We start from the raw sequence: 27260 nt of genomic DNA, 5'->3' as shown, positions 1-27260 counted from the left end.
TAATCAAAAAGATTTCCTATACTTGAGCCTTTATTTTCCTCCTGAAGTTCTCATCCACAGCTGACTAGGCAAACTTTCATCATTCATTAACAATACACTTCTTCATCTTGTTTCTTGCACAAAATTTCTTCTCCCCCTCCCCCATTAGTTACATTCTGGAATAGCTGCGTCTCCCATCATCACACATTGTAGAACTGGTGAACAGCAGCTGCACAAATTGTGTATTTATAAAAGCCTTGTAATTCAAAGTTTAATATTGTTCTAAATCAAGCAATCAAAACAAAAAACGTTTCAAAGGAGTGACATAAATTGAACTAAAAGGAGTACTTGTGGCACCTTAGAGACTAACAAATTTATTTGAGAATAACCTTTCGTGAGCTACAGCTCACTTCATCGGATTCATCTGAATGCATCCGATGAAGTGAGCTGTAGCTCACAAAAGCTTATGCTCAAATAAATTTGTTAGTCTCTAAGGTGCCACAAGTACTCCTTTTCTTTTTGCGAATACAGACTAACATGGCTGCTACTCTGAAACCTGTCATATTCCAAGCTGTAACTACTAACAAAACTTCTAGTAGGATATTAAACCTCATGGTTCAGGTCTTTAGCCAATGTCTCTCTTAGACAACAGAATGAGAACTAATGCAGGTGGCAGATTATCCCACATCTGTCTACTTTGTGGGATAATCTTCTTCTTAAGCATCTGGTACTGACTACTGCCAGAGACAGGCCACAGGATGAAATGGACTTTGGATAGGACCCACTCGGACAATTCTTATATTGCATTTCATTCAGCTTATCTTACGGAGAATACATTCATAACCCCTGTGCAGGTTTCAACTCGGCTCCTGCCATTCTGTTACTATACATTTACCACAAACATTTTTCACATAACAAAAAAAGCCCTCACCCCAAAGCTATCCTTTCTTCCTTTAGAAATACAGGTAATCCCAACACCCCACAGGAATTTTCTAACCTTTTAAATCCTCCTTGCCCTGAGAGTGCAATGTTATATCCACCAGCCAGCAGAGCTTGCAAGGTCTTCTTAAAACGCCAGCCAGTGCCACTCCTTAATCAGTTAAGAGTTGCAGTTGAGCAACTGCAGGGACTGGATGTGCTATCCCCAAGCCCTTTAAAACCAGCCCTGGCATGGAATAAAACCTGGCGTTGTACTTGTCTCTTCTGCACTGCAGTATTAGAGAGTTTCTGTTACTAGGCTCTGGAACAGGACTCAGAATTAAACTACACCAGTTGAAATACATCAACTGAAGAATCATATACAATATTTTGCCCTAATTCCATATAATTTAAACACATAACATTAAAATTTCTAACTAATCTTATCTTTTTAACTATTGTCTCTTCAATTTTCAGAACTCTCTGTGTGTGTGCACATTTGTGTACGCATGCAGTCTATCCATCCAGCCTGTAGAGCTCTGCAACCATGAAGTGTTTAATGTTGGTTAGACATTCAAGCTGAATTTAATTGCTAAGCACGTTTAATTTTTGTTTTGTTTTGACCAATGATTAACATGAAGTTATGTACTCTTGCAGCCCTAAAAATGGCAGGTAAGTTATTCTTTAGCAGGAAGCAAAAAATCTATAACCTCTTAACAGATTGCACAACTTTATTTTTTACTTTAATAATTCATCTTGCCATTTTACAGAGGACAGGCTTGCGTAAGTCTGTACCAACTCATGTTTGAGCTCAAAATTAGCTTTTCTCAATCTCAAAAAGTAATAAAATGAAAAAGCAACTACTTTCTATTAATGGCCAACAAATAAGCAAAGACCCAGTTCTTTTTTAAAAAAAAGACTAAAAAATAGCAGTAGTATGTACAAAATTATGGGAATGAAAGTTTAATACAGATTTTTCATGTTATAACATGAACTACACATTTGTTTTCCTGCAAGTGCCCCAAAGTGCAAAACCATTTCAGTATCTACTGCATCATTCATGTAGCCCAACATGTTTCTAGAGTGAACAGGTGTCCTGTTTTTGACTGGAACACCCGGTCGAAAAGGGATTCTGGCAGCCCGGTCAACACCACTGACCGGACCATTGACTGTCCAGTTGGCAGTGCCATACAGCAGACTGGCAGGCTCCCTGCTAGCCTCCGCGCCACACAGCTCCCAGGAATCAGCTGGCCTGACCCCCCTCCGGCTCCGATGCGGCCAATAAAAGCAGCAGGGGTGGCACTTACAGACAGGGCAGTGCACAGAGCCGCCTGGCCGGACCTGGCATAAAAGCTGGAGGGGGGACATGCAGCTGCTTCCAGGAGCTGCCTGAGATAAGCGTCTCCTGGAGCCTGCACCCCCCCATGCCCCAAGCTCCTGCCCCAGCCCCAATCCCCCACTGCCACCCTCCAAACCCCTAATTCCCAACCCAGAGCACCCTCCTGCACCCCAAACCCTTCACCCCAACTCAGAGCCCGAACCCCCAGATGGAGCCCCCTCCCGCACCCTGACACCCTCATTTCTGGCCCTACCCCGGAGCCTGCACCTCCAGTTAGCTCCCTCACCCCTTACAGCACCCCAACCCCCTGCCCCAGCTCAGTGAAAGTGAGCAAGGGTTGGGGAGACTGAGCCACGGAGAAAGGGAGAATGTAGTGCGGGCGGGGCCTCGGGGAAAGGGCTAGGCTAGGGTGTTCAGTTTTGTGTAATTAGAAAGTTGGCAACCCTATAACTTTCTTTTTAAAATTGGTCTAAAAAACAAACAACAGAAACAACCAAATAAAAGATACTGAAACTGAAAGAGCAATGGTGTCTGTTTTTAGACTTCTCCAATTTTCAGGCAGAAAGTTTTTGGCCTTTGATTGTTTTCATCAGGTCAAATTAATGCTTTTCAGGAACACAGGTCAATTCATTAAGCTGAAGCATGTAGTTGTGGAGTTTTTTCTTGGAAGAGGGGTAAATGAAGAGAGATTTTAAAAAAACAGAAGAACACAAAATTAATATCCCACACATTCAGTGGATTAAAAGCTGACTAACTGATAGGTCTCAAAATACAATTATAAACAGGGAATCATCACTGAGCAAGTGTGTTTCTTTGGGGTAGTGAAGGAATTGGTTCTTGGCCCTATGCTATTTAACATTTTTATCGATGACCTGGAAGGAGACACAAAATCAGTGACAAAGTTTGCAGAGGACATAAAAATTGGGGGGCAGTGGCAGACAACGAAGAGGACAGGTCACTTATTCAGCGCGATCTGGGTCCAGTCAAACAACATGTACATTTATGCATATTGAGTCACATGTATACATCTAGCAACAAAGACTGTAGGCTATGAGATGAGGGACTCTATTCTGGGAAGCAGTGACTTTGAAAATAATTTGGGGGTTACAGTGAATAATCAGCTGACCATGAGCTCCTAATGCAATGCTATGGCCTAAAGGATTAATGAAATCCTAAAATGGATAAAGAGAGGGATCTCAAGTACAGGGCCATCTCCAGCGTTTTTGCCGCCCCACGCGGCAAAAACAAACAAACAAAAACTTGCTGCGAACGGGGAGGCGGAATCCTGCCCACCAAACACGGAGGTGGAGTGATGGTGCGGCCGCTGAATTGCTGCCGAGTGCGAAACGTGCTGTGACGGAGCAGCCATTGAATTCCCACCGCCACCAAGGGCGGATTGCCGCCCCAGAGCCCGACGTCCTGCCGCCCCTTTACATTTTCCGCCCCAGGCACCTGCTTGGTTCGCTGATTCCTGGAGCCGGCCCTGCTCAAAGTAGAAAGGTTATTTTTATCTCTGTATTTGGCATTGGTGCAACCGGCTGCTGGAGTATCGTACCCAGTTCTGATGTCCACAATTCAAGAAGAAAGTTGATAAATTGGAGAGGGTTCAGAGAAGAGTCACAAGAGTGATTAAAAGGATTAATAAAAACATGCCTTATAGTGATAGCCTCAGAGAGCTCAAGCTAAAAAGCTTAACAAAAGAGAAGATTAAGGGGCTTCGATTACAGTCCCTAAGCTTCAGAGCCTGAGCTGCAATTCAAAATGCTGTCTCTACCGCTAATTTTAGAGCCCTTCTAGTCCCAGCCTGCCAACCCAACTGGGAGACTTACTCCAAAATACTGTGTAGACACCAGACTGGGCTAGTTCTTATGCACCAAGTCTGCTAGACAATCCACATGTGGAAATGCAGTTAGTACTTTTAGGGCACCAAACAAACATTCTAGCACTGGTTCTGCCTTGTGGACTAAAACCAATCAATGTTATAACCACGTTAAGACTAATACATTGCAGGAAGTTATAGCGCAACAAAATTTTACATTTTAATTGAGAAAGTAAGACACGTACTGTACTTTCTTCAGACAACTTATAAAGCAACCTGTGTAAACAGAACTAAGGGGACATACCTTATGAGTGCGCTTGAAGCAGAATTCAACCCATGAAAAACACATCTCACTTTTAATACAAGATGAGCAAATATGATAGTTAATTCTGTGTGTCACAACAACACCCAGAGGCATCATCAGAACTGAGATGCTGTTGTGCTAGGCACAATTCAAACATATGAATTACCTAAGCAACAACCCCCGCAAGATCAGTATTCCATATACCCCAACAAGCTCTCAGTTTAAAGATGAGATTAGGTTCCCATTCATATGCCTCATTCACTATGGCTTTCTATCTCAGCCCAAGAATACGCTCAGCTCTATAAAAGGACAGGCTTGAATGCCCTCCCACTGTGGTTTACAGTTTGCTGGCTGGCTGATTAACACATTTCCAATGACTAAGAACTCAGCCCTACAGGCATTCCCATTTTGAGCCAGTTAATATGAAACAAAGGAGTCAAGCTAGCTCAGGCAGTCTAAACAAAAAATTAAAAAAAAATATACACAGAGACTTGTCCCATGGAAAGGGAATTCACAGTACGCTTGACACTGCCCGTAACTCTCCAATTTTCCTAAATGAGAAATGGCCATTGAAATGTGACTTTAAAATATCAAACTTCTGATCTACTGCCCTTGAGGGCTGCAGGAGAACTATCAGCTGAGAAATAGGAAAAAGTATGAAAGATGGCCAAAAATATAAATTTATCTTAAAACAAAAAAGGATGGGAGCTTAATCCAGTTCAATTAAAGAGACCCTGCGGGTAAAAAAAAAAAAAAAAAACCTGTGGTTTGCACTCTGAAGGGAGCACAAATCTTTTGTTAAGTCTTTCAGAAGGGAATGCAACAGACAAGACAAATGGAAGAAATAACCTGTACAGCCTCATATGGGCATACTACAGTTGTGACACAGGTATGACCAATACAGCACCCCTTCTCTGCTCAAAATACTTAATCAAATGAATCTTACTCTAGCATTTGTGGATCAAGCACACCCAGGCTCTGGAATAACAGACAGGAGCAGACCTAGGGACATTATGACTTGAGTTCCCAGCATCAAATGATATGTCTGACAGCTAGGGTCATCAGGTGTGAAAACCAGGAGTGCTTGGACCTGAAGGAGATACATACTCTGTCCAGTCCAACCTTAAACTAGGAAGGATAAGTGTAACTCCCCCTGAAGAAAGGGAGGTTATATACCTCCACTTGCCACATCTACAAATTAACACATGCCCACCACCAGGGACCATGATCTTGAAACAAAATTAGTAAACCCAGAGAAGCCTCCAGGACAAAGCAACAGTATAAAGGGATCGAGGATCCTGCATAAACTAGCGAAGATTCAAGAAAGGTGAGTGGTAAAGCGAGTGGTCCCTTCTCTGAAATTTAGACTTATGGCAGCTCTTGGTTTTCCCCTTACTTTTACTTGTGTGTCCCATCATCCACACAACAAGGTAAGTTTCAGAGTAACAGCCGTGTTAGTCTGTATTCGCAAAAAGAAAAGGAGTACTTGTGGCACCTTAGAGACTAACCAATTTATTTGAGCATGAGCTTTCGTGAGCTACAGCTCACTTCATCGGATGCATGCCGTGGAAACTACAGCAGACTTTATTTATACACAGAGAATATGAAACAATACCTCCTCCCACCCCACTGTCCTGCTGGTAATAGCTTATCTAAAGTGATCATCAGGTGGGCCATTTCCTGCACAAATCCAGGTTCTCTCACCCCCTCACCCCCCTCCCAAAAACCACACACACAAACTCACTATCCTGCTGGTAATAGCTCATCCAAAGTGACCATTCTCCCTACAATGTGCATAATTAAGGTGGGCCATTTCCAGCACAAATCCAGGTTTTCTCACATCCCCCCACCCCCATACACACACAAACTCACTCTCCTGCTGGTAATAGCTCATCCAAACTGACCACTCTCCAAGTTTAAATCCAAGTAAAACCAGAACATCTGGGGGGGGGGGGGGGGAGGAAAAAACAAGAGGAAATAGGCTACCTTGCATAATGACTTAGCCACTCCCAGTCTCTATTTAAGCCTAAATTAATAGTATCCAATTTGCAAATGAATTCCAATTCAGCAGTTTCTCGCTGGAGTCTGGATTTGAAGTTTTTTTGTTTTAAGATAGCGACCTTCATGTCTGTGATTGCGTGACCAGAGAGATTGAAGTGTTCTCCGACTGGTTTATGAATGTTATAAGTCTTGACATCTGATTTGTGTCCATTTATTCTTTTACGTAGAGACTGTCCAGTTTGACCAATGTATATGGCAGAGGGGCATTGCTGGCACATGATGGCATATATCACATTGGTGGATGTGCAGGTATACGAGCCTCTGATAGTGTGGCTGATGTTATTAGGCCCTGTGATGGTGTCCCCTGAATAGATATGTGGGCACAATTGGCAACGGGCTTTGTTGCAAGGATAAGTTCCTGGGTTAGTGGTTCTGTTGTGTGGTATGTGGTTGCTGGTAAGTATTTGCTTCAGGTTGGGGGGCTGTCTGTAGGCAAGGACTGGCCTGTCTCCCAAGATTTGTGAGAGTGTTGGGTCATCCTTTAGGATAGGTTGTAGATCCTTAATAATGCGTTGGAGGGGTTTTAGTTGGGGGCTGAAGGTGACGGCTAGTGGCGTTCTGTTATTTTCTTTGTTAGGCCTGTCCTGTAGTAGGTAACTTCTGGGAACTCTTCTGGCTCTATCAATCTGTTTCTTTACTTCCGCAGGTGGGTATTGTAGTTGTAAGAAAGCTTGACAGAGAGCTTGTAGGTGTTTGTCTCTGTCTGAGGGGTTGGAGCAAATGCGGTTGTATCGCAGAGCTTGGCTGTAGACGATGGATCGTGTGGTGTGGTCAGGGTGAAAGCTGGAGGCATGCAGGTAGGAATAGCGGTCAGTAGGTTTCCGGTATAGGGTGGTGTTTATGTGACCATCGTTTATTAGCACTGTAGTGTCCAGGAAGTGGATCTCTTGTGTGGACTGGACCAGGCTGAGGTTGGTGGTGGGATGGAAATTGTTGAAATCATGGTGGAATTCCTCAAGGGCTTCTTTTCCATGGGTCCAGATGATGAAGATGTCATCAATATAGCGCAAGTAGAGTAGGGGCGTTAGGGGACGAGAGCTGAGGAAGCGTTGTTCTAAATCAGCCATATAAATGTTGGCATACTGTGAGGCCATGCGGGTACCCATAGGAGTGCCGCTGACCTGAAGGTATACATTGTCCCCAAATGTGAAATAGTTATGGGTAAGCACAAAGTCACAAAGTTCAGCCACCAGGTTAGCCGTGACATTATCGGGGATAGTGTTCCTGACGGCTTGTAGTCCATCTTTGTGTGGAATGTTGGTGTAGAGGGCTTCTACATCCATAGTGGCCAGGATGGTGTTATCAGGAAGATCACCGATGGATTGAAGTTTCCTTAGGAAGTCAGTGGTGTCTCGAAGGTAGCTGGGAGTGCTGGTAGCGTAGGGCCTGAGGAGGGAGTCTACATAGCCAGACAATCCTGCTGTCAGGGTGCCAAGGCCTGAGATGATGGGGCGCCCAGGATTTCCAGGTTTATGGATCTTGGGTAGTAGATAGAATATCCCACGTCGGGGTTCCAGGGGTGTGTCTGTGCGGATTTGATCTTGTGCTTTTTCAGGAAGTTTCTTGAGCAAATGCTGTAGTTGCTTTTGGTAACTCTCAGTGGGATCATAGGGTAATGGCTTGTAGAAACTCGTGTTGGAGAGCTGCCGAGCAGCCTCTTGTTCATATTCCGACCTATTCATGATGACAACAGCACCTCCTTTGTCAGCCTTTTTGATTATGATGTCAGAGTTCTTTCTGAGGCTGTGGATGGCATTGTGTTCCGCACGGCTGAGGTTATGGGGCAAGTGATGCTGCTTTTCCACAATTTCAGCCCGTGCACGTCAGCGGAAGCACTCTATGTAGAAGTCCAGTCTGCTGTTTCGACCTTCAGGAAGAGTCCACCTAGAATCCCTCTTTCTGTAGTGTTGGTAGGGAGGTCTCTGTGGATTAGTATGTTGTTCAGAGGTATTTTGGAAATATTCCTCGAGTCGGAGACGTCGAAAATAGGATTCTAGGTCACCACAGAACTGTATCATGTTCCTCGGGGTGGAGGGGCAGAAGGAGAGGCCCCGAGATAGGACAGCTGCTGCTGCTGGGCCGAGATTATAGTTGGATAGGTTAACAATATTGCTAGGTGGGTTGAGGGAACCATTGCTGTGGCCCCTTGTAGCATGTAGTAGTTTAGAAAGTTTAGTGTCCTTTTTCTTTTGTAGAGAAGCAAAGTGTGCGTTGTAAATGGCTTGTCTAGTTTTAGTAAAATCCAGCCACGAGGAAGTTTGTGTGGAAGGTTGTTTTTTTATGAGAGTATCCAGTTCTGAGAGCTCATTCTTAATCTTTCCCTGTTTGCTGTAGAGGATGTTGATCAGGTGATTCCGCAGTTTCTTTGAGAGCGTGTGGCACAAGCTGTCAGCATAGTCTGTGTGGTATGTAGATTGTAATGGATTTTTTACCTTCAGTCCTTTTGGTACGATGTCCATCTGTTTGCATTTGGAAAGGAAGATTATGTCTGTCTGTATCTGTACAAGTTTTTTCATGCAGTTGATAGATTTCCACTCCATACGGCTAAATGCAGTGCCTTGCATAATGACAGGTTTCATTTCAGAGTAACAGCCGTGTTAGTCTGTATTCGCAAAAAGAAAAGGAGGACTTGTGGCACCTTAGAGACTAACCAATTTATTTGAGCATGAGCTTTCGTGAGCTATAGCTCACTTCATCGGACAGTCTACTTGGGAGGGGCACTGAACCACAGCAGTGTTAACTGGAGTTGAGCTCAATTGTGTGTTCCAGCTGGCTCAGTAAGGGCCTCATCCCAGAGGCACTCACCAGAAAGATGCAAAAGAGGCACTCACAGGGAGAAGACAAAAGTATGCAGAGACCAAAAACCCCTAGGACCTTTCACTCAAACAAATTCCCAAAATTTCAATCCTAGAAGGCCTTACATTGTTTTACCATGTGTAAGGGGACTGTTGCTCCCTTACTAACATTCGGTGGGGGTGTTTTAGTTGCTAGCTCCCAGTACTAAAAAGGGGGAAGGGTGGATGGGGAATCAGAACCCTGAGACTGACAGCCCCCAGAAACAATGGGGAGAGGCCAATGCTCCAGGTCAGCCTGAATGACAGGGCGGGCAGGCTAATCAGGGAATCAGGAGGCCAGGGAGGTCCTGTCCTCCGTGTGAGCTGGAATTGCCTGAGTCAGACAGAGTGGGGCCAAGCTAAGGAGAAAGCAGGGGACCAAGCTGAGCTGGGGAGCAGAGTTGGGCCAGATCCAGAGAGAGCAGACCTGCAGCCCCAAAGCCAGAGGCACAGCTCAGAGAGAGCAAACTTCCCCTGGGAGCAGAGCTGCAGCAACCAGAGCCAGAGGGGCCAGAAAAGCAGCCCACAAAGCAGGTCAGTGCTGGGAGCAGAGTCACAGAAGCAGCCTGCAGAGCAGACCTGTCCTGGGAGCGGAGCTGTAGCAACCACAGGCAGAGGGGCCAAAGAAGCAGCCCAGGGAGCTGGAGCAGAGCAGCAGCAGCAGTGCTGAGACAGAGTGGGGGAGCTGGGGCTGGAACAGTCCAGAGCTGGGTGCAGTGAGCAGCTGGGGAGAACGAGGGGGACCCTGGGCACGGGCCCAGCACAGGGAGACGCCTCAGCCAGGAGGCTCTGCAGGCCAGGCTTGGATCGTAACCCCGACAGGGCAGGGGCAACACTGGGAAGAAGGATCCTACCACTTAGAGCTTGAGAGCGTGTGGCCACCACCAGAGCAAGTGTCCAATCCACAGCATCCCTGCAGCACAGCCAGGGCCTGAGCAGAAGGCCTGGGACTTACAAGGAACAGACTGTGAACTGCCCTGACATTCCAGAGACACTGTTTGTGATGTTCCGTGCCACAGAGCGGGGTGATGTGTTTCCTTTAACCTTTCCCATTTTTCCTTATTCTTTTTAAAATTAATTGTTGATTAAATAACTTGTATTTGCTTTAAATTGTATGTAAGTGGGTCAGAAAAGTGCCCAGTGCAGAGAGAGTACCCCGGAGTGGGGACACCCTAGCCCCTGTCCTAGGTGACTGCAGCAGGGTTGGGGGGGGTTGAGCCCCCCAGGAATCCTTGGCCCAGCCTTGTTGGGGTTACGAGGACTCTGTCAAACAGAAGAGTGGAAGGGGAGTCCTCAAGGGCAGGGAGGTCACTGGGTAAAGGAAGTCGGAGTGAGGACTCAGATCCTTTCACTAGCCCACTTCACCGAGGTAAGTGCAGAAGCAGGAAAGTTCCCCACAATAGCGGGACTATTTCCCCACTTACACATGCATAAAACCATATTGACTTGGACTCCTCCTACTCTGCAGGAAACAAAAGCATGAAGAGGAAGCCAGATAGCATAAAGCTGTAACCTCCATGTTTGGATGCTGGATGTGACGAAGAAAGCTCAAGAGCATGGCCAAGGCCAGTCAACATATAATAAATCTATAAGCATAGCTGGCAGTTTGCATTCTCTCTCAATAAGAGGTGCAATTATAGGAAGTAGATGGTTTTCTATTTATAGGATGGGGGGAGAAGAGGCACATGGCCAACCACTACTTCTGTGGAAAGCCCAATTTGCGCATGGATGCCTCTGACGTTGGGCATTTCTAGAATATTTTACTGAACATCACACCAAATATAAATGTGAACTTGCATTAAGACTCCTGCGGTGACTTAACACTCTTGGGATCACGCTACAATACCTAATAGAGTTTTATACTGAACTAATAAGCAGCATTTCTGCAGTCAGACAATAAAACGGATAGAAGCATTAAGAATATGAAGCCCAAGTCTATTATTTCATCAGCAGAGGAAACTGAACTAAGATATCAGAAGTCTCCAGGGTGCAAGAGCTATTTAACTTGAGACAGAAAAACAGAAATCAAGGTCCCATTAGAGGTGTCTTCATCAGCAGCAACTTGTGAAACTGGCTAAATGTACCTTTTGGTTTTTTTAAGCTATAGATCAGTCTTTCTAACAGGAAAGAGAACAGCTGTTTGGGGGGAGTTGTGTGTTTTTGTATTAATACTGTTAACAGCCCAGGACAACAGAATTTAAGAGAGTTTTACCTAGCAGAGGTATCAAAATGAAAAAAAGTTCCATCTGGAGAATTTTTGCAAAATTTATACTCAGATTAGTTTTGTTAAGAGCATTCATGAAGCGTGCCAGAACTGCAGGCTTATACAAGATGAAGAGAGAAGGGCTGGGGAGGGGGGAAAAATTACATACTTAAGTGTAATTTAGATGAGGGAGAAAAAGAAAAGAAAAAAAAAATCACCCTGACCAGTTTCCTATAGTTAGTTTCTAAGTGGTGAGCAGCTGAAAAAAGTAATTTCTGTAACTGCAAAGCTCTTAATGTGCAAAGGGAATGCTACTATATCAAGCTGAGGATTTTCTCACAGCAAATAGGCAAGACCTGGGACAAGATCCAGTTCCACTTTGGGCAAGTCTACACCATGGTGCTACATCAGAACAGCTGCACTGACGCAGCTGCACCACTGTAGGGTGTCTGGGGAAGACACTATGCCAATGGGAGAGCACTCTCCCATTGGTATAATTACTCCACCTCCGCGAAAGGTGGAAGCTATGTCGGTGGGAGAGCATCTCCCGCCAACATAGCGCCAGTACGGATAGTGCTTAAGTCAATGTTACTTGCATCTCTCAGAAAGGTGTCTTTTTCACACCCAAAAAGAAAAGGAGTACTTGCGGCACCTTAGAGACTAACCAATTTATGCATCCGATGAAGTGAGCTGTAGCTCACTAAAGCTTAGAGACTAACCAATTTATTTGAGCATAAGCTTTAGTGAGCTACAGCTCACTTCATCGGATGCATAAATTGGTTAGTCTCTAAGGTGCCACAAGTACTCCTTTTCTTTTTGCGAATACAGACTAACACGGCTGTTACTCTGAAATTTTTCACACCCCTGAGTGACTAAGTTACATCGCCTTAAGCAGCGATGTAGGCCAGCTCCTATCCAATAGGATAGGAGACCACAGCATATGAGAGAGAGGGTATCTATCTTTTTAAAAAACAAAGAAAAGAGCCCTATATTTGAATAAAATAAATATTAGCTAACCATCACATTAGGAACCACTGGAGGCAGAGAAAGGATGTGGTCAGATTTAGACCTCATGGTTTTCAAAGGAGAGGGGTGGGATTCTGAGTGCTGCAACCATACAAGAAGCCAACTAATTTTCACTGGTAACCTAAACTCCTGCAGGTCAAAATGAATTTCATATTTGACAGGCCTGATCATTAGCCCTCTGTGCTACACACATTAAATATATTATGCCTCTGAACCAGCACTTGAACTGGACCATCACACATTATAATTAAAAAGACAACAGAATATGAAGAACTATGCAATCTTAATTTTAACATGGCTAATAGAAACAAGCATTTACAGAAGTAGCTACTTATTTAACAGTAGCGTATTGTTTTCACATTGCCAGCCAGCTCACATGTAGTTTTCTGGAAGGCAAGAGACTTGCTCGCAGGCTAAATGCACACAAGTGATTATTTTTAACACAATCTGAGTCACAGCAGTCCTGCATTTCAAGGGAGACTACATCAGGGAAGGGAAGAAGAAATGAGCCAACCACTTTCATCCACACATCTCACAGTACTTTACAAAGGATGTCAGTATCATTATCCCCATTTTCTAGGTAGGGAGACTGAGGCAGAGGTTAAATGACTTGCCCCCACAGAACAGCAGGCCAGTGCAGTCAGAAATAGAACCCAAGTCTCCTGAGTCCCAGTCCAGTGCTATATCCACTTCGCCATATATTGAAATAGTTAGCTTAGTTACTACCCCTCTTTATATAGAGGTTTCCTTACAAGAATCTGCTTTAAAAACAACAATACTGTGTATTTTGGAAAGAAGCTAACACCCCATGTGAACACTGATCTGTTTTTACAACTTTACGCAGCCATATCCAACTGTGATGAATTGGGGATCTGTCTGTACAACTTCTGAATTGTGGCTGGTATTATGAAATGGTATCATGAAAGCTTTCTGTATGTCTATCCACCATATCCTACCAACTTGAACGTATGTCTCTTCCTAGACCAGAAACAATGGAGAATATTGGACATTAACAATAGTTGTTTGAATGGATAAGATAGATCCTAAGTGGGTTTACTCAGCAGGAAGAAAGTGATTCCGCCTCCTAACTGAAGGGAGAGGGGAAGTGGAGAGAATGGGGACTTACCAAAAGACCTGAACAAAGGAAGCCAGGTATTTGGGGAGAGAAGAGGGGGGAGAATCTACAACCTCTCCTGAAGGATGACCCATCACTCTCACAGATCTTGGGAGACAGGCCAGTCCTTGCTTACAGACCGCTCCCAAACCTGAAGCAAATATTCACCAGCAACCACACAACAAAAACACTAACCCAGGAACCTATCCTTGCAACAAAGCCCGTTGCCAACTCTGTCCACGTATCTATTCAGGGGACACCATCATAGGGCCTAATCACATCGGCCACACTATCAGAGGCTCGTTCACCTGCACCTCTACCAATGAGATATATGCCATCATTGCCCCTCTGCCATGTACACTGGCCAAACCGGACAGTCTCTACGTAAAAGAATAAATGGACACAAATCAGATGTCAAGAATTATAACATTAAAAAAAAAGAAAAGGAGTACTTGTGGCACTTTAGAGACTAAGGTGCCACAATTACTCCTTTTCTTTTTGCGGATACAGACTAACACGGCTGCTACTCTGAAACCCAACATTCAAAAACCAGTAGGAGAACACTTCAATCTCTCTGGTCACTCGATTACAGACCTAAAAGTCACAATATTACAACAAAAGATCTTCAAAAACAGACTCCAGCGAGAGACTGCTGAATTGGAATTAATTTGCAAACTGGAAACCATTAAATTAGGCTTGAATAAAGACTAGGAGTGGATGTGTCATTACACAAAGTAAAATTATTTCCCCATGTTTATTTTTCCCCCCTACTGTTCCCTCACACGTTCTTGTCAACTGCTGGAAATGGCCCACCTTGATCATCACTACAAAAGGTTTTTTCCTCCCTTGCTCTCCTGCTGGTAATAGCTCACCTTACCTGATCACTCTTGTTACAGTGTGTATGGTAACACCCAACGTTTCATGCTCTGTGTATATAAAATCCCCCTCCTGTATTTTCCACTGCATGTATCCGATGAAGTGAGCTGTAGCTCATGAAAGCTTATGCTCAAATAAATTTGTTAGTCTCTAAGGGGCCACAAGTACTCCTTTTCTTTTTAAGGGGATATCAGTATCCCTAAAGTTTGTGCAACAGAATACTACAGATGCAGTTAAAAACAGGAAGCCTGATTTCTCTTTACATATGCACAGTTTGAACCCACAAGCCAGAAAACTTGCACTTGTACCTTTACCTACTGAGTTGCAAGTTCTAATAAAATAAGTAGAAACATCTGTACCAACAATTCAAATGAGGGATCAAGAGAGGCTGTCCTTTAAAATAACCTGCCTTGGCACTGAGTTAGTTATTGGTGCACTTTGTTGCTCCTTATTACTGGCCAATCTACTACCATTGATTCTGTAACATTTCTTTTAAAAAAATAATTTTCCTTCAAGGTAGCCAAGAAGAGTTTTGGTGGCCTATAGAGTTATTACCATGTATGCATGTTAATGTAGTTTATGTTCTCTGGACCAGCCAGGAAAAGCATTTCATCTGATGGGGCAACAGATATCTTCACTTACACCCTGAAATTTAGCAAAAGGACTTTTCAGCCTTAGTTATTATAAACTTGTGACCAGCTGACATCATTGCCTTTGCAGGAGATATGCATGAGAATGCAAACACTAGAAGCAATTTATCTGAACTGGCAGAATTTAGATGTGGGGGTAAAATGTGACCCTGACATAAAAGAGAGGTCTGCCATAAGTATTTAAAATGGCCAATCTCAAAGCAGATCTTGTGAATAGTCCACAGGCTGACTTTTATGGTTATATAGCAGAGTATGGGAAAACAAAGTAATTGTCCGCTGAATTTAAGCTTGCATTTAAATAAGCGTCTAGCTCTCACAATTGCAAAGAAATAATCTGCCTACCCTGAATTACTATCACCTAACGACAGGTTTCAGAGTAACAGCCGTGTTAGTCTGTATTCTCAAAAAGAAAAGGAGTACTTGTGGCACCTTAGAGACTAAACAATTTATTTGAGCATAAGCTTTTGTGAGCTACAGCTCACTTCATTGAATAAATACTCTGGAAAGTATAGAAGATCTTTTTATACACACAAAGCATGAAAAAAAATGGGTGTTTACCACTACAAAAGGTTTTCTCTCCCCCCTCCCCCCACTCTCCTGCTGGTAATAGCTTATCTAAAGTGATCACTCTCCTTACAATGTGTATGATAATCAAGGTGGGCCATTTCCAGCACAAATCCAGGGTTTAACAAGAACGTCTGAGGAGGGGGGTAGGAAAAAACAAGGGGAAAAAGGTTACCTTGCATAATGACTTAGCCACTCCCAGTCTCTATTCAAGCCTAAGTTAATTGTATCCAATTTGCAAATGAATTCCAGTTCAACAGTCTCTCGCTGGAGTCTGGTTTTGAAGTTTCTCTGTTGTAATATCGCAACTTTCATGTCTAATCGCGTGACCAGAGATATTGAAGTGTTCTCCGATTGGTTTATGAATGTTATAATTCTTGACATCTGATCCGCGTCCACCCATTCTCTCACGCAGAGACTGTCCAGTTTGACCAATGTACATGGCAGAGGAGCATCGCCGGCACACGATGGCATACATCACATTGGTGGATGTGCAGGTGAATGAGCCTCTGATAGTGTGGTTGATGTTATTAGGCCCTGTGATGGTGTCCCCTAAATAGATATGTGGGCACAGTTGGCAATGGGCTTTGTTGCAAGGATAGGTTCCTGGGTTCGTGGTTCTGTTGTGTGGTATGTGGTTGCTGGTGAGTATTTGCTTCAGGTTGGGGGGCTGTTTGTAGGCAAGGACTGGCCTGTCTCCCAAGATTTGTGAGAGTGTTGGGTCATCCTTCAGGATAGGTTGTAGATCTAATGAAGTGCTGTCTTTCCAAGTTCAATAATCATTCCTCTGCTGCTGTTCATAGCTTTGCCAAGTATAAGCAGAAGGTAATAAGATAGGTTAGTTTCACTGCTGCTATCCAGAACCCTGTGGGTAGCAGTGAAATCATCAAGAACCATGTTGAATTACCACTGATGCTTCTTGGGAAAGCTCTGGGCAGAGGCAGGCACTGGAGTTATTTGCAAGGGAACAAGGATCCAACCTCCATTGCCAGCCCAAGAAGTGAACAGACCTGTTTCCTTCCAGCAATAAGGGGGAGTTGAGCTTCAAGCACATTAGCCAGATGACAAGGGAAAAATGGAGTCCCCACAAAAGTGCCAGGGATTCCTCCCAGCAGCTGAGTGTGGTCTGGACTTCTCACTAGGATATTGTGCCTAGACATCACAGAAGAGCCCTCAACTATTTCTTTCTTTCTCTCTCTCTTTTACACTGTTGTATCCACTTCTGGCTAACAGCTTTGCCCTCCAGTTAGTAGGCATCTGGTGAAGTATCAAAACCTTCTCCAAAACTGAGCATCATGGGATTTTTCATACTGTAAAATGGTGTTCCAGTAGCACCTTGAAATCTCAACAAATTTTCAAAGAAGAAACAAAGAATAGGAAACGTTTCATGCAGTGTTTTTTACATTGGGCAAAGTGCTGCACATAAGTCATGGTGTAATTAAAGTGATCAATGCGTGTATTTGATGCTCAGGATTCTTATAAAAAAATCTAATGAATGAGGAAGCATCAGCCAGTAACTAACAAAAGTGACTTTAGTCAATTAGATGATCAGTCAGCCAAGAAGCCATGAACATTCCTCACTAAATGAAGCTCTATTAGAGCGTGGCTCCAAGAGAGAAATGAAGGATACTAACATACAGCATGTAGTACCAAAACAGAACATTTTGAATTTTCTCCAAGTGCAGTCATCAAAGTATTAAGATGGAGAATAAGAATATGTTAATAAATTCATTAAGTCTCTGGTTCCCAATCTTCTCCCTCTTCTCCCCCTTGCCCCACCAGCTTGACACCTGACAAACTATGCAATGGAGTAAATGATGGTAAATGGCACACGCAAGTCTGTTTTGTTATGCAAGTCTGTTTAATAATGGCATAAATGGAAGAACAGCTGCCAAGAACCCTTTGGAATGAAGAGAAAATATTAGGTGAAAATGGAACCGTTGGGCAAAGAGGTTTGGAAAAACGGAGTGAGGGACAGGTAGCGAGAGAGGGAAAGGTTACATTCATATTTTATATTCACAGCTAACTCCAACACAAATGCTTCGGAGGCAAGAGATGTTAAGTCATTAGAGATAGAAGGGGTGACAAATATTTACACATTCAAAAGCTGTAGAGCAAAGTGATGGTTTTCACTAACATATGGGGTGGACCTTAAATGTTTATGTTTCAGACTAATTAGCTAGGATAGGGTTTCACTGCTACTCATTATTTTGGAAGAATCTTCAGTAGCCTACTAGACTGATGGCAATACCTCTACATGTATCTGCTTCTAGTACAGAAAATCTTTAACATTATTCCACTCTGTAAATTAGATGCGGGCAGTCATGGCAGGTGCTGGCTTCAATAGTACAGTCTGAAAGGTACTTACATACTTCCTCACGTAGATGTTGCCCCCAATGCCCCTCTTATTTTATCACCAAGGTTCCCCTCTAGTCTAACAAGCTTCAAAATGTGTTAGCCTACATCTTAACTGCTTTCCAATCATGTTACACAAACTCATTTGAGCTAACAACTGAGAGAAACAATCGGTCAAACTCTGATGGCTCCAGGCCCAGTCGCCTAGCAACCCAACAGAGCTCAGATGGGCCCAATAAACTCTCACTATGTGACTGTGCTCCCTGCTTGGACAGAAAAGCCAACAGATCACCATTTAAGCCTTGTCGCAATAGCGAGCTCAATGCATTCCACATCCACAGCTGTGCCAGACCAGCTTCCTGCACTGGCCCTTGCTCCAACCCAGGGACGGTGCAATCACTAAGCGAACTAGGCGGTCGCCTAGGGCGCCAAGTGGTTGGGGGCGGCCAAAAGTGCGCTCCAGGGAGGCGGTGGAATGGAGGTGAGCTGGGGCAGAGGGGCGCGGGGAGGGCCGCCTGCAGCAAACAACGGGGAGGGGGGCACAGGACAACCGCTCCCCGCCCCAGCTCACCTCTGCTCCGCCTCCTCCTCTGAGCATGCCACTCAGCTCTGCTTCTCTCCCTCCCAGGCTTGCGTGCCAAACAGCTGATTGGCACTGCAAGCCTGGGAAGCGGGAGAAGCGGCGGCGGCAGCGTGCTCGGGGAGCAGGCAGAGGAGAGGTGAGCTGGGGTGGGGAGTTGCTGCACGGCTCCCTGAGGGGAGAGGGGGTGGCGGGGAGCTGCCGAAACTCCCCGCCCCAGCTCACCTCTGCTCAGGGGCGCCTCAGGGTGGCGGGGACCTGCCGCAGGGAGGGCCCCTCAGGGCGGAGTGGGGGGGTGCAAGGTGGAAGTTTTGCCTAGGGTGCAAAACATCCTTACACCAGCCCTGCTTCAACCCCACCCTGCTCCTACCTCCCTCAGAACTCTTCCAGACTCCTGACTCTGGCCACTGGCTTGTTTTCTGACCACAAATCCCCTGGTTCTGCCCTCTGATTCTCCTCTGACCACTAGGTCAGACTCTTTTTTTGACCAATAGGTGGCACCATCTACAACCTAGGGCATGACAATCTCCTTGCCCCTCAAGATACACCAACAGTCTTCTGCAGATGGACTACCACAGGCAAATACCTTCTAGAAAGTAGACTAACCCCACATGACATCGGTATATTAAGCTACTTTCAAACCAGTTATTTTAGCTTTATGCTTCAGAATTAATCCAGTATGCCATCTAGAAGGCATTCACCTCACATCTGCTCTCTGTTGTACTCCAAAAAGCATATATTTTTGGAGGGGACACTTACACTTCACTTCTATTACCATTTCAGGAGCTGCACAGATGTAGATGCACACAGCTAGACTTAGGGCTTGTCTTCATGTACAGCGCCTCACCAAGAGGTGGTAGCTATGTGAGTGGGAAAAGCTCTCCCATTGACATAACACTGTCCATTGGAGGAAGAGGGGTCAGTATATGATACTATAACTATGTTACTCAGGGGCATATATTTTTCACAACTCTGAGTGACGTGGTTATCCCAATATAGGTCTGTAGTGTAGACCTGCCTTACTCTCTTGCTTAATAGATTATGGTCTAACTTCCCAAATTTTGTCAATTGTTCAATTTTTCAACATTAAGACTGGGATTGCAAAAGTTTAAGTGAAAGCAAAGTCTAGCCTGCACAACCTATAGTTATTGGTGATCTCTGAGCCAGAAAAACCAGTCTGACTGTTTCCTCACAGTGAATTTGCAGCAGTAACAATTGAAAGTGGTACAGAAGTTTAACACACAGGAAATCCCCACAAACTGTTACCCCAGCAAGTGTTTTTAGAACTGTGGTTTGGTTTGTTTTTTAATGTTCCTCACTCACCTATTGCTATTTATTGGTCTTCCATAAAACTGGGGAAGTTTATTATGCCTGGGAGACAGTGAAACTGACTCTACACAAAAGTGCCATCAAAACTCACAAGGTAAAATATTTTTCAGTTACAGCCATTCTAAACAAACAAAAAAAAGACACGTGTAATTTTTTTTTTAAAATTGATTGTCTCCTAGAAAAATCACCCAACACAGCTGACTTGTAAACCAATGGAAAAAATTGAAGCTAATGCACACGCGTGTGCACACACACAGCCTGCCACTTTCAAAGTAAAATTGTACTTCACAGAAAACTAAAGTACATATTTATCAAACAACATATAGAAGTGAATTTCCAAAATAGTTCCAAAAAGTCACTCGCTACATCTATTTTCTATAGATCTTTGAACAAGAACTGCCATTTTACAGACATTTCTTTCAGGCAGTCAAATATGATAACATCTGAGATAAAGGAAATAAATCAACATTTGAATGCAGACGTCAGTGTTGCAAAGGTGTTTTTAAGGTTTCAGTTATAAAAAAGTTAACCCCAAGCGCTTCGACTCAGACTTTAAGGTCAGAAGGGACTATCATGATCATTTTTCAGAGTAACAGCCGTGTTAGTCTGTATTCGCAAAAAGAAAAGGAGTACTTGTGGCACCTTAGAGACTAACCAATTTATTTGAGCATAAGCTTTCGTGAGCAACAGCTCAACAGCTCACTTCATAGTCTCTAAGGTGCCACAAGTACTCCTTTTCTTATCATGATCATCTGATCTGACTTTCTGCATACTGCAGGCCACAGAACCTCACTCACTCCTGAAATAGACCCCTCACCTGTGAGTTACTGAGTTCCTCAAATCATGGTTTAAAGACTACATCTTACAGATAATTCACCACTTACACTAGTTTAAACCTGCAAGCGATCTGTGCCTCAGGCTGCAGAGGAAGGCGAAAACCCCTCAGTGTCTAGGTCAATCTGACCCGAGGGTAAATTCCTTCCTTATTTACTCTTTTGCAATTGTACATAGATAGTACAATGGAAATTTATATTACATTACATTTTAAAACCATTTTACCAAGGCTATCTTGATAGAGTGCTGATCTACTACCATTACTGCATAAAAAGGTTTTTTCTTTCTTTGAGTGAGATTGCCAGGGGGTGAGGGGAAGTTCTTCTTTATGTATACACCCATGCAATGCTTCATGAGTTTGAATGGTGCCATGTTACCATTTGAAAGTTACCATAAGTAACAGATTTTCACCCTTATTGTTTAAAATTAGTAAAATTTTGTTTCTTCCCGACATTATGGCATGTCTAAAAACACAATTCTGAGTAAATCTGATGAGGCAACAACAAAGAAAGCAAAATTATATACCTGGGCTGTTATCCTAAATTAGGACTCGAGATTATTTTAAACCTGACCATGTCAAAAAAGCATCACTCAAATGCTTATAAGAACATATCACTGTCATTTCATTAGATATTTCACCCTTTGCTGAAGTTTGCTGTGTCTATGGAGATTACTGTTCTGTATTCCAATTGTTCATGAGAAGATGATTTTCAGTCAATCAATGGATAATGATATATGGCTTTAAATGGAAAAAAACCAAATGTCTTCAAATCACCAGATGGTCACTGAAATATACAGCCACATACAATATTTTCTTCAAATAAAAACTGCAGTTCACTGCAGCTAGTTTATACCCAACCTTTTAATCAATATGCAGTGTGAACATAAATTGCATATTTTCATCTTAGCCACCTTTCCTCAAAGAACATCAATTTGTGTTTTTTTCTCCTCTTCCTATTACTATTTTGTTTGGGGACATACTTGTTTGCAGTTTCCTGAACCATCGCCGTGGTGGAATGGTGTAAGAATCTCTTTTAAAATGCTCCTTAAATGGAGTAATAGATGGTCTCTCAGATTAAAGAAAACCATGTTCTTCCACACTGTACAGAGGAACTCACCTCGAGCTAGGCATGATACCGCATTCCTCTTCTTGTCCCTGCCACTCCCTGCAAGCTCCTGGATGATCTTAATTGGTCTTCAGTAGGGGGCTTGGCCCTCTGGCCAAGTCCAAATGAACCCCTCACCAGGTATTAATGAGTCCAATAACTACTAGTCTATTTTCCCTTGCTAAGGTCTTCTCAACCCTGGCTCTGGGCCCTTTAAATTCAGTCCCTTTGTTCAGGCTCCCAAGTAAGCCCTTCCTCCTTCTTGGGGTTTATACCACTTTACCTGTGGCAGGTGGGAAAACCCAGGCCCACCCACTACTCTGAGTTCCAACCCAGGGACCCTAGACACATTAGCCACAAACTGCTTGTTCCAATTCATCACTGCTGTTTCCTTGGGCCTCTTCCTATCAGGCTTCTTATCTCCAGCCCTCTCTCAGGGCCAATGTCCTCAAGTTCTTCTCTATCTCCAGGCCAGAGAGCAGCATCCTTCTTCACTCCTCTGATCCCAGCCAAGAACTGACCTGCTAAGGCCCTGCAGCTCTTTTTATGTGAACTTGCTCTGCTCTGATTGGCTGCTCCTTTCCTGCCACTTTGCTGCTTCTTGGGGCGGGGTGTAGGAGGACTGCAGGGTCTTCTGTAGGGAGTCTCAAAGGCCAAGTACACCCCATCAAGTCATTTTCACCAGTTACTCTTTTGGAACTGGTGACTTTACCTGAAATGTTGGAAGGAATTATATAGCAGAATATAATTTAAAATCACCTAAATTTTTGTAAAGTGTTGGTTTTGTATGGCTGTTCTACCACTCCTCTGATGCAGTATATGTCCAGATATTCAGATCTGTATATTTTCCGTATATGTATGTTCATTACATTTTAGCCAGAATATTAGTTTGGTTTTCAGTTATAGTTAGTTTGGTTGGGTTTTTTCTGCTTTGTTTTGCTGGGGGGTGGGGTGGAGCGGGGAAAAGTGAGAGAGTTTTGCCCTTAGCATTATCCATAGCAAAGTTTTATACAACATGTATACAGAACTCCAAATAGATGAAAATGTATTTAGAGATCTATATCAAAGCATTATTGGAAGCAAACTGGGCAGAGCTGACATCTGTGGTGTCCAGTGAGCACTAACCTCTTGTGGATGAAGTTAAGCTCGTTTTTTTGTGGGGGGTTTGGCAGACCAATTTCCCTTAACTCACCTTCTTGTTTGGCAATGGGCCTGAACAAAGAATTTTTTACATAATTGGCTGGACTGAGCAACAATATTTTTGCAGCAGAGAGAGATACCAGAGAATCCTACAGTACTGACTATTGCTTTGGACTATTATGAAACTTTTCAATTAATGAAAAGCCATAATTACAGCTTGAAGTACGAACCAGTTACCTTTATAAAAACATGCTATCATTTAGATTTATAAATGGTCCATAGTGTCACCTATCTTGGGATGACTGACTAAGGGAACTTATCAGTTTGAAAATTCAGTTGAAATGTGTACATTACAGTTCAGAGTGTTTGCTTATTAAAACACGTTTAGCTAAATTCCTTAGATTAATTAACTTTAAAAAAAATACAACCCTGTTAAAAGCAAAGTTAAGCTTGTCCAGTGCCACCTTGTGCTGTTCCAGAAAATGTGCACCTATACTTAAACTTCTATTTCCTGGTTTTCAGATTTAAGGTACTCATGTAGCCCATAGGGCAAGCTTGCCTATTATAGTCACTGGCTTGCCTTCATTATATTTAGCTGCTTTCATTATATTCAGCCCACAAGAAATCTACAGGCCTGTATCCTGTAAAAATATTAGCTGAAGGATAAATTAGCCTAAGTGTGGCCAAGTTGGCCATAACCCTTGGCCTAGATTAATGGCCTAATGGTTACCTTTAGATTCTGGGAGCTAACTTGCTCGATGGTAGGAGTTAGAATGAATGTTCCAGTAAGTGCTACCACAAGGAACATGGAAGTAATAACCGCAAAATCCACTTAAGCAAGGTGTGACGGGTATGGTAATGAGCTGAAATAGCAGTTACACGTATTAATATGTTAACCTATAGAATAAGTATGTCTCAGTATTATGTGGATGAAAAGGCAAAATATGTGCATGGAAAGCTGAGTATGAGCAGATGATGCTCAAACCCGATAACAGGACAGTCACCACATGGTCCAGGGCTTCATCTTTCCTGGTCTTCTTCCACTGCTGTCTGCTTTGCTACTACTTGACCCTTCCTGCTTCTCCATGTGGGCATCAATGATACTTCCAAGAATGACCTTGAGCGGATCACTGCAGACTACGTGGCTCTGGGAAGAAAGATAAAGGAGTATGAGGCGCAAGTGGTGTTCTCGTCCATCCTCCCCGTGGAAGGAAAAGGCCTGGGTAGAGACCGTCGAATCATGAAAGTCAACGAATGGCTATGCAGGTGGTGTTGGAGAGAAGGCTTTGGATTCTTTGACCATGGGATGGTGTTCCAAGAAGGAGGAGTGCTAGGCAGAGACGGGCTCCACCTAACGAAGAGAGGGAAGAGCATCTTTGCAAGCAGGCTGGCTAACCTAGTGAGGAGGGCTTTAAACTAGGTTCACAGGGGGAAGGAGACTAAAGCCCTAAGGTAAGTGGGGAAGTGGGATACCGGGAGGAAGCACGAGCTGGAGCACGTGAGAGGGGAGGGCTCCTGCCTCATACTGAGAAAGAGGGGCGATCAACGGGTTATCTCAAGTGCCTATACACAAATGCACGAAGCCTAGGAAACAAGCAGGGAGAACTGGAAGTCCTGGCAAAGTCAAGGAATTATGATGTGATTGGAATAACAGAGACTTGCTGCAATAACTCACATGACTGGAGTACTGTCATGGATGGATATAAGCTGTTCAGGAAGGACAGGCAGGGCAGAAAAGGTCGGAGAGTTGCACTGTATGTAAGAGAGCAGTATGACTGCTCAGAGCTCAAGTATGAAACTGCAGAAAAACCGGAGAGTCTCTGGATTAAGTTTAGAAGTATGAGCAACAAGGGTGATGTCGTGGTGGGAGTCTACTATAGACCACCGGACCAGGGGGATGAGGTGGACGAGGCTTTCTTCTGGCAACTTGCAGAAGTTACTAGATCACATGCCCTGGTTCTCATGGGAGACTTCAATCACCCCGATATCTGCTGGGAGAGCAATACAGTGGTGCACAGACAATCCAGGAAGTTTTTGGAAAAATGTAGGGAACAATTTCTTGGTGCAAGTGCTGGAGGAACCAACTAGGGCAGAGCTCTTCTTGACCTGATGCTCACAAACCACAAAGAATTAGTAGGGGAAGCTAAAGTGGATGGGAACCTGGGAGGCAGTGACCATGAGATGGTCGAGTTCAGGATCCTGACACAAGGAAGACAGAAAAGCAGCAGAATATGGACCCTGGACTTCAGAAAAGCAGACTTTGACTCCCTCAGGGAACTGATGGGTAAGATCCCCTGGGAGAACAACATGAGGGGGAAAGGAGTCCAGGAGAGCTGGCTGTATTTTAAAGAATCCTTATTGAGGTTACAGGGACAAACCACCCCGATGTGTAGAAAAAAATAGTAAATATGGCAGGCAACCAACTTGGCTTAACAGTGAAATCCTTGCTGATCTTAAATACAAAAAAGAAGCTTACAGGAAGTGGAAGATTGGACAAATGACCAGGGATGAGTATAAAAATATTGCTCAGGCATGCAGGAGTGAAATCAGGAACGCTAAATCACACCTGGAGTTCCAGCTAGCAAGAGATGTTAAGAGTAACAAGAAGGGTTTCTTCAGGTGTGTTAGCAACATGAAGAAAGTCAAGGAAAGTGTGGGCCCCTTACTGAATGAGGGAGGCAACCTAGTGACAGAGGATGTGGAAAAAGCTAATGTACTCAATGCTTTTCTTGCCTCTGTCTTCATGAACAAGGTCAGCTCCCAGACTACTGCACTGGGCAGCCCAGCATGGGGAGGAGGTGACCAGCCCTCTGTGGAGAAAGAAGTGGTTCGGGACTATTTAGAAAAGCTGGACGTGCACAAGTCCATGGGGCCGGATGCGTTGCATCCGAGAGTGCTAAAGGAGTTGGCGGCTGTGATTGCAGAGCCATTGGCCATTATCTTTGAAAACTCATGGCGATCGGGGGAAGTCCCGGAAGACTGGAAAAAGGCTAATGTAGTGCCCATCTTTAAAAAAAGGGAAGGAGGAGGATCCTGGGAACTACAGGCCAGTCAGCCTCACCTCAGTCCCTGGAAAAATCATTGAACAGGTCCTCAAGGAATCAATTCTGAAGCACTTAGAGGAGAGGAAACAGTGATCAGGAACAGTCAGCATGGATTCACCAAGGGCAAGTCATGCCTGACTAATCTAATTGCCTTCTATGACAAGATAACTGGTTCTGTGGATGAAGGGAAAGCAGTGGACATGTTGTTCCTTGACTTTAGCAAAGCTTTTGACATGGTCTCCCACAGTATTCTTGCCAGCAAGTTAAAGAAGTATGGGCTGGATGAATGAACTATAAGGTGGACAGAAAGCTGGCTAGATCATTGGGCTCAGTGGGTAGTGTTCATTGACTCCATGTGTAGTAGGCAGATGGTATCAAGCGGAGTGCCCCAAGGGTCGGTCCTGGGGCCGGTTTTGTTCAATATCTTCATTAACAATCTGGAGGATGGCGTGGATGGCACCCTCAGCAAGTTTGCAGATGACACTAAACTGGGAGGAGAGGTAGATACTCTGGAAGGTAGGGATAGGATAGAGAGGGACCTAAACAAATTGGAGGATTGGGCCAAAAGAAATCTGATGGAGGTTCAACAAGGACAAGTGCAGAGTCCTGCACTTAGGACGGAAGAATCCAATGCACCGCTACAGACTAGGGACCGAATGGCTCGGCAGCAGTTCTGCAGAAAAGGACCTAGGGGTTACAGTGAACGAGAAGCTGGATACGAGTCAACAGTGTGCCCTTGTTGCCAAGAAGGCCAATGGCATTTTGGGATGTATAAGTAGGGGCATTGCCAGCAGATCGAGGGACGTGATCGTTACCCTCTATTCGACACTGGTGAGGAATCATCTGGAGTACTGTGTCCAGTTTGGGGCCCCACACTACAAGAAGGATGTGGAAAAATTGGAAAGAGTCCAGCGGAGGGCAACAAAAATGATTGGGGGACTGGAATACATGAGTTATGAGGAGAGGCTGAGGGAACTGGGATTGTTTAGTCTACAGAAGAGAAGACTGAGGGGGGATTTGATAGCTGCTTTCAACTACCTGAAAGGGGGTTCCAAAGAGGATGGATCTAGACTGTTCTCAGTGGTAGCAGATGACAGAACAAGGAGTAATGCTCTCAAGTTGCAGTGGGGAGATTTAGGTTGGATATTAGGAAAAACTTTTTCACTAGGAGGGTGGTGAAACACT

General features: G+C 44.1%; 1 protein-coding gene across 9 annotated transcripts in view; it reads right to left on the bottom strand.

Moving 5' to 3' along the window:
- The window catches only part of NEDD4L (NEDD4 like E3 ubiquitin protein ligase), a 371293-nt gene that overhangs the window by 295512 nt on the left and 48521 nt on the right, over positions 1-27260 (bottom strand). Inside the window, exon 1 of one of the 9 annotated variants that reach the window (XM_073343630.1) lies at positions 977-1085. The exons of 7 other annotated variants lie outside the window; for them this stretch is intronic. The gene's annotated coding sequence lies outside the window, so the exon portion shown is untranslated. Of the gene's footprint in view, positions 1-976; positions 1086-27260 lie in introns of those variants that run through there. One more of the 9 variants, XM_073343633.1, reaches the window with a different exon arrangement.

Source organism: Lepidochelys kempii, chromosome 5 (genome assembly GCF_965140265.1).
Source record: "Lepidochelys kempii isolate rLepKem1 chromosome 5, rLepKem1.hap2, whole genome shotgun sequence".
NCBI lineage: Eukaryota > Metazoa > Chordata > Testudines > Cheloniidae > Lepidochelys > Lepidochelys kempii.
Note: the sequence above shows the minus strand (reverse complement) of the source record. Positions and strands in the feature narration are given on the sequence as shown.